The sequence below is a fragment of the Myotis brandtii genome, unplaced genomic scaffold, assembly GCF_000412655.1.
Source record: "Myotis brandtii unplaced genomic scaffold, ASM41265v1 scaffold509, whole genome shotgun sequence".
Classification (NCBI taxonomy): domain Eukaryota; kingdom Metazoa; phylum Chordata; class Mammalia; order Chiroptera; family Vespertilionidae; genus Myotis; species Myotis brandtii.
Genome location: NW_005369409.1, coordinates 313,762 through 320,413, shown reverse-complemented (window position 1 = coordinate 320,413; position 6,652 = coordinate 313,762). Strand labels below are relative to the sequence as shown.

Genomic DNA, 6,652 nt, shown 5'->3' with positions numbered 1-6,652 from the left:
TGATACTCTTTTTATGGGAACTGGTTTCAAATGGTTCCAGTGGAAAATATAAGTAATCCTGTGATTAGTTTCCCTCTACATCTTATGACAAATATTTAATGAAACAAAGTATCAAAAGACCATATCTTTATTTTAAATTAGTGAGATGGAGCCTCACCCTCTTACTGTTAATGTTCATAGTTTTAAAAATCCTAGGATTTTGCTGCTAATTTTTAAAAAGTCAAATTGGAAAACAGGAATAAAAATTAATTTTTCCTCAAATGATTCTGTACCACTTACTTGCATTGTATTGCTACATTTTATGCATCTCATTTCTATGTGAAACTTACGGTGGTATATACTGTAATATTTTTACATCCTTGGAATCCTCTAGGTTTTTATTTATTTATTTTTCTAAATATTTTTATTGATTTCAGAGAGGAAGGGAGAGGGAGACAGAGATAGTAACATCAATGATGAGAGAGAATCATTGATTGGCTGCCCCCTGCACGCCCCACACTGGGGAAGGAGTCCATAGCCAGGGTATGTGCCCTGACCAGGAATCCAATCTGACCTCCTGGTTCATAGGTCATCGCTCAACCACTGAGGGGGAGCGGGGAGGGGGCTCTAGGTTTTTAAGTGCTGGACAAATTAAAGAATAAATGTGGAAGTGATTCAGAGATTGGAATGATCATGTGAAGGTAGTCTGAGGTGAGATCCCTGTCCTAACTCCAACACACAAAGATTACGAATTTAAAAGCATGAATTAATATATATATATGTATAAAACTTATGAATTAAAAAATGCTGGAAATCATTTTTCAGTGGAGAGATGAGAGCAAGTTTATGGTTCTAGCATTTACATCTGGAGTTAGGCTACACAATCCAACAGACGTGCGTTAATTTCATGCTCGGAACTATTGGGAAGATAATTTACAAGGAGCTCTATTACTTCTTGGCTGGCGGTTAGGAAACTACTGGTGACAGAAATTTGGGTGGGTTTTTGTTTTGTTTTGGTTTTGGTGAAGGAGGAAGGAGGCGCTGTGCAGCGCCTAAAAAACTTCCCGAGGCCGCTTGCCAGCCAGGGGGCAGCAGGAAACCAGAAAGCTTCATTGTAGCCCTGTGTTCCCTCTCACGTGACGTGTCCCTCTCCCAGCCTCGCCCGCCCTGCTTCCGGCCTGGGCATCACCCGGAAGTGGGGGGAGGAGTGTGGGAGGGGTAGAGGCGGCTGGCGGGTAGCAGAGGGTGAAGGAAGAGAAGCCACAGAGGCACGAGTTGCCGCCGCCGCCGCCGCCGCTACTATGACTTCTCCCGCGGTGTGAGATTGGAGTCTCCGCGCGTGGATTTGTCGCTGTCACGGGCTACGTAGCTTCCGAGGTTTAACCATAGGACAAACACCAGGTAAGTCTTATATCGGTTTCCCGTCGTCCCCTTCTACTGGAGGGGTGCTCTCTTCTGTCAGTCTGTGCTACTGAGTGTGGCAAGAAGGTCATTTTAATCTGGGGTGGTTTCCAAACTCACTTCTTCACAACTCCCGGTATTTACCACACTCTTGTTTTACTTCCCTTTCCAGGGGAATGAGATGGGGAGATTAGGTCCTGACCTGTGTCAGTTTCTTGTACCCTATTGGGGTAGTGTCCTGATCATCCGTGGCCTATCTTATTACCTAATTAATTTGGAAGGTCTGTGCCCGATATTGGAAGTCACATAGGCTGATCATGTCATCATCAATGAAATAATATAAAAATTGTTTTGCTTCTTGTGTCCCTCTGGGAACATAAGCTAAACTGAGGGAGCACTTTTGTTTCCATTCCATTTTGTTCATTCTGCCCCCTCCCCAGTAAAGTTACTCACCATCCTTGTCGCACACTGTGTCATCTTTATCCTTGTCACTTTTTTTGTTGTAGAAGGGGTCGTTATCTTAATCACCGACAATACTTATGGGGGTTCACAAATCAATATTTTTCAGCATTTCATCTTTGTCTTAATACAGTTTCTTCATCTACAATAATAAGGCTTTGTATTGAGAGTGTGTGCAGAACATTGAATTAGGTGATATTGAGGTGTGGGGGTGGGTGATAGGGTGCATAAACAAGAAATAGGCCAGAGTCGTTGGCCTAAGAGTTTGCACTCAAGTAGTTGAGTTTAGTTATGAAGATTCTGGATTCTAGCAGGCTCAGTGATGAATTACTAGGCTGCTTTTCTAATCCTTTTTAAAGGATATTTTGAACTGAGACTTTTAAAAATGTACTTTTAATTAAATTTATTGGGATGACATTGGTTAAGATATTTTTTATCTCTTAAACTTTCTTATGTCTACAGTCATGACATGAGAGGGTTTTTTTTTTATACTGGAGGGTCTCACAGTGTAGTAGGAAAGACTAATACACCCTTTTAATCTCAGTAACGTATATTAGAAACAGAAAGTGTTATGAGAGTACAGGGAAAGGAGCATTTGAACTAGGCCTTGAAGAATGGATAGAATTTAGCTTTGTAGTGGAGGGCAGGCCAAGTAGAAAAAATAATGTGAGCAACAGCTTGGGGGGCTAAGAAGATGCAGGACATCCAACAACACACTATGTTATCCCAATTTCTAACACAGCCACATCTTCTAAGATTTTACTGGTAAAAAGAAAAAATATATATAATACAAAACTGGTAAACTTACAACCATATCCAACTACCCAGCAGCCAATAAAAAGGTTTATACACTTCTGGTCAAGATGATGGAGTAGAATGTCAACTGTAATTGAAAAATAAAAACAAATAGAAATCACCCATAATTCCATTACCTCATAATATATCCACTGTTTTTTCTTCTGTATTGGTGAGATTCTTTACTCCTGCTAACATTAAACATTTAATCCACAAAAAGTTTATATAGAGAAAAAAATACATGTAATGTCAAAAACAGTGTTAATGTAGTATGATATTTATTTCTGACATAAACTCAAATCTAAAAGAGAAAAAAGTGAAGCTTGCTATAGGTACTTTAATTTTGAGTGTTGTGTCTAAAATATAATTTGGAATCATTTTCCAAATTGCTGGGAATGAATAACAACATTGTTATTTGATGTCCCAGGTTTTCCCCACGGAATTTCTGCATTTCTTTTTCTCCTTCAAACTGATTTCTCTACTGGTCTTAACTTGATAGAATCTATTATTTTCCAACCATAGTCTTACAAAGGACTAGATTCATGGCCTCTTGGTAGAGTTAGCTTAAACAATAATCCCTCCAGAGAATAGGTTAACATCTCTGGTCTGTAGTGCAGAAGGTTGTTTTTCTTTTAAAAGTACATGCAAAAGCAGTAAAATGTGTTTGAAAATGAGAGCAAGAGAGTGAGCAAAAATAACCCCGACTAACACACTACAACCTTTATTTCTCTAAGGGCTCTAAGGCAATAGATTGCTTTTTATAAACCCTTGTTATAACTAAAGTTTGCCAGTCTACACACACTTGGAAATCTTTAATCAATACTTTAGACATCCCAGTGAGTGAAAATAATCTTCATTTGCCAGTTGGTAAAATAAATTTTGAGAAGAGATTTTTCTGACATGATGAGAATAATGTTTGGGAGTTTTGCCTCAAAATTTCCTTTATTCATCTTTGTTAAAGGGCAGTAGAGCATTTAAAGGTTTCACAGATTTTGGTTTTTAAATACTGATCTTTCTTAGGACATAAATTAAGATGGGAACAGGGAGCGGGGAGGCAGACAATAGTCAGGCCTTTTCATTTCAATTTACCATCTCAGCAATCCCGTTTTTAACTTATAATGTTGTCTTCAGGTTGATTTAATGTGATATAACTTGCTGTGATAGTATGGCAGGAAATGTATCACAAGACTTTTGGAAAGTGTTTCATTAAAGTGAAAGAGTAGGATGTATCTGGTTTCATAAATATGTTCCTAGTTTCTCCAGCACTGTTAGAAAATGTAAGTGATTTCCTCATCCTTATGGGCTCAACTGTGTGGGATATTGGTAGGTTACATCAGTTTTCACAGATACTTCTTTCCTTGAAGGAAACGATGATAAAATATCCCCATTTTGAGCCAATTAGTTGTGCTTTGTCCCATGTTTTCTGCCCACATTTAGAATTATACAGCTGTGTCTCAAGGATTTAATTTTTAACCTATTTTTACTTTATAATTCTCTAGTGTAGAATTCCAGTTTTCCCGACCCATAATCAAAAGTACATTTTAACAATTTACTGATTGAAGTAAATGGGGTATTTCACATCTTAGGGAAATTGTTTTAGCCTGGCCATTTACCTTAGTTGATTTTGTTGGTAAAAATGATTGTTTTGTTTTAATTGATGCTGATCCTGCTTATGTATTTGATGTCCCCAACCAAAGCAGATCGGGAAGGAATAATATTAGAATTACTTCCCTCCCCTGCCCCCTCCTGTATGCTTCCTGGAATTGTGAAGAAACTGGTTTCTGCCCTCCTGAGTGTTCACCTGAAGCACACTACCTGCCACTCACGAGAGGAGAGCACTAAGAGGGCTTCTGTTAAGACATGAAAAACTGTCAACAGAGATATAAGAACAGGGAGAAAGAATTTCACAGTGGAATTCTAAAAAAGATTCTCAGGGCTATTTAGGATAAATTTGTAGTTGACCTACACTGTCATGTGGATAATTAAGAGTTGATCCTTGAGCTAACAAAAACAGAGAGCTTAGTTGTTAAAGCATTCCCAGTGTAATATCCTTTGGTAATCCTTGCACTTAAAATGGCAGGAAAAAAAAGATTTCTAATTTTTTTTTGGTGATGCTAAAATTATTTGCTGTAAGAATTCTTTTTTTAAAAATATATTTTATTGATTTTTTACAGAGAGGAAGGGAGAGAGATAGAGAGTTAGAAACATCGATGAGAGAGAAACATCGATCAGCTGCCTCCCGCACACTCTCCACTGGGGATGTGCCTGCAACCAAGGTACATGCCCTTGACCGGAATCGAACCTGGGACCCCTCAGTCCGCAGGCCGACGCTCTATCCACTGAGCCAAACCAGTTAGGGCAGCTCTATGTATTTTAAAAAAATTTTACCTTTATTGTTGAAATGGGGGGAGAAAAGGGGGATATCAAAATTTTAATCCTAGACCTAGTAAGTGGCTAAACTGAGATTAGTTAATCAATCTGGCTTAAGAACCTATACTCTTACCTAACAAAAATGAACTGTATTTCTTAAAAATATGTTTTTTATTGATTTTTAGATAGAGAGGAAGGGAGAGGGAGAGAAACATTGATGAGAAACATTATCAATTGGCTGCCTCCTGCAAGCCCCCTGTTGGGGATTGAGCCCACAACTGGGAATGTGCCCTGACTGGGAATGGAACCAGCAACTTCCTGGTGCATGGGTCAGTGCTCAACCACTGAGCCACACTGGCTGGGCTCAACTGTGTTTTTTTAAAATCCTCACCTAAGGATATTTTTTTCCATTGCTTTTCAGAAAGAGTGGAAGGGAGGGAGGGAGGGAGGGAGGGAGAGAAGGAGAGAAGCAGAGAGAGAGAGAAAAACATAGATCTGAGAGAGACACATTGACTGGTTGCCCTCTACACGTGCCTTTACCAGGGGTAGGGAGAGAACGCACAACCCAGATACCTGCCCTTGACTGGGAATTGAACCTGCAACCCTTTTGTGTACAGGGTGATGCTCTAACCATTTAGAAACACCAGCCATGGCTGAACTGTATTTTTTAAAGAACATACACATTTGAGCAAAATTAGGTCCTAAGAATTAAGTACATTGTTTGTCCTACAGAGAGAAATGCCCAAGCAAAATCTCAGACATCTCTCATAGCAATATTTTTACTGATACATCTCCTAGGGGCAAAGGAAACTAAGGAGAAAATAAACAAATGGGACTACATCAAAATAAAAAGCTTCTGCACATCAAAAGAAACCATCAACAAATGAAAGGGGAGCTCGTTGTATGGGAGAACATATTTGGCAATGATACATCTGATAAAGGGTTAATATCCAAACTATATAAGGAACTCATACAACTCAACAAATGGAAGAAAAACAATCCAATTAAAAAATGGGCAAAGGACCTAAATAGACACTTCTCCAAATTGGACATACAGATGGCCAAGAGACATATGAAAAAATGCTCAAAGTCACTGATCATCAGAGAGATACAAATTAAAATGACAATGAGGTATCACCTCACACCTGTCAGAATGGCTACCATCAACATATCAACAAATGAGCCCTATCTGGTTTGGCACAATGGATAAAGTGTCGGCCTGTGGACTGAAGGGTCCTGGGTTCTATTCTGGTCAAGGGCACATGCTCGATTGTGGGCTCGATCCCCAGTAGGGAGCGTGCAGGAGGCAACCAATCAATGATTCTCATCATTGATATTTCAGTCTCTCCCTCTCCCTTCCTTTCTCTGAAATCAATAAAAAAAAACAACAACAAAAAAACCACAAATGAACAAATGATAAGTGCTGGCAAGAATACGATGCGTAGAAAAGTGAACCCTGGTACACTGCTGATGGGAATGCAGAGTGGTGCAGCTATTATGGAAAACAGTATGGAGTCCTCAAAAAATTAAATATGGAACTGCCATTTGACCCAGTGATCCCACTTCTAGGGATATATCCTAAGAAACCCAAAACACCAATCAGAAAGAATATATGCATCCCTATGTTCATAGCAGCACAATTTACAAT

The 6,652-nt window shown here is 39.1% G+C and overlaps 1 protein-coding gene across 1 annotated transcript in view; it reads left to right on the top strand.

Annotated features, from left to right (window-relative positions):
* Positions 1-1,174: 1,174 nt before the first annotated feature.
* ATP7A (ATPase, Cu++ transporting, alpha polypeptide) overlaps positions 1,175-6,652 on the top strand; it is a 187,038-nt gene continuing 181,560 nt past the window's right edge. The window contains exon 1 of the mRNA XM_005877137.2: positions 1,175-1,380. The gene's annotated coding sequence lies outside the window, so the exon portion shown is untranslated. The remainder of the gene's footprint in view (positions 1,381-6,652) is intronic.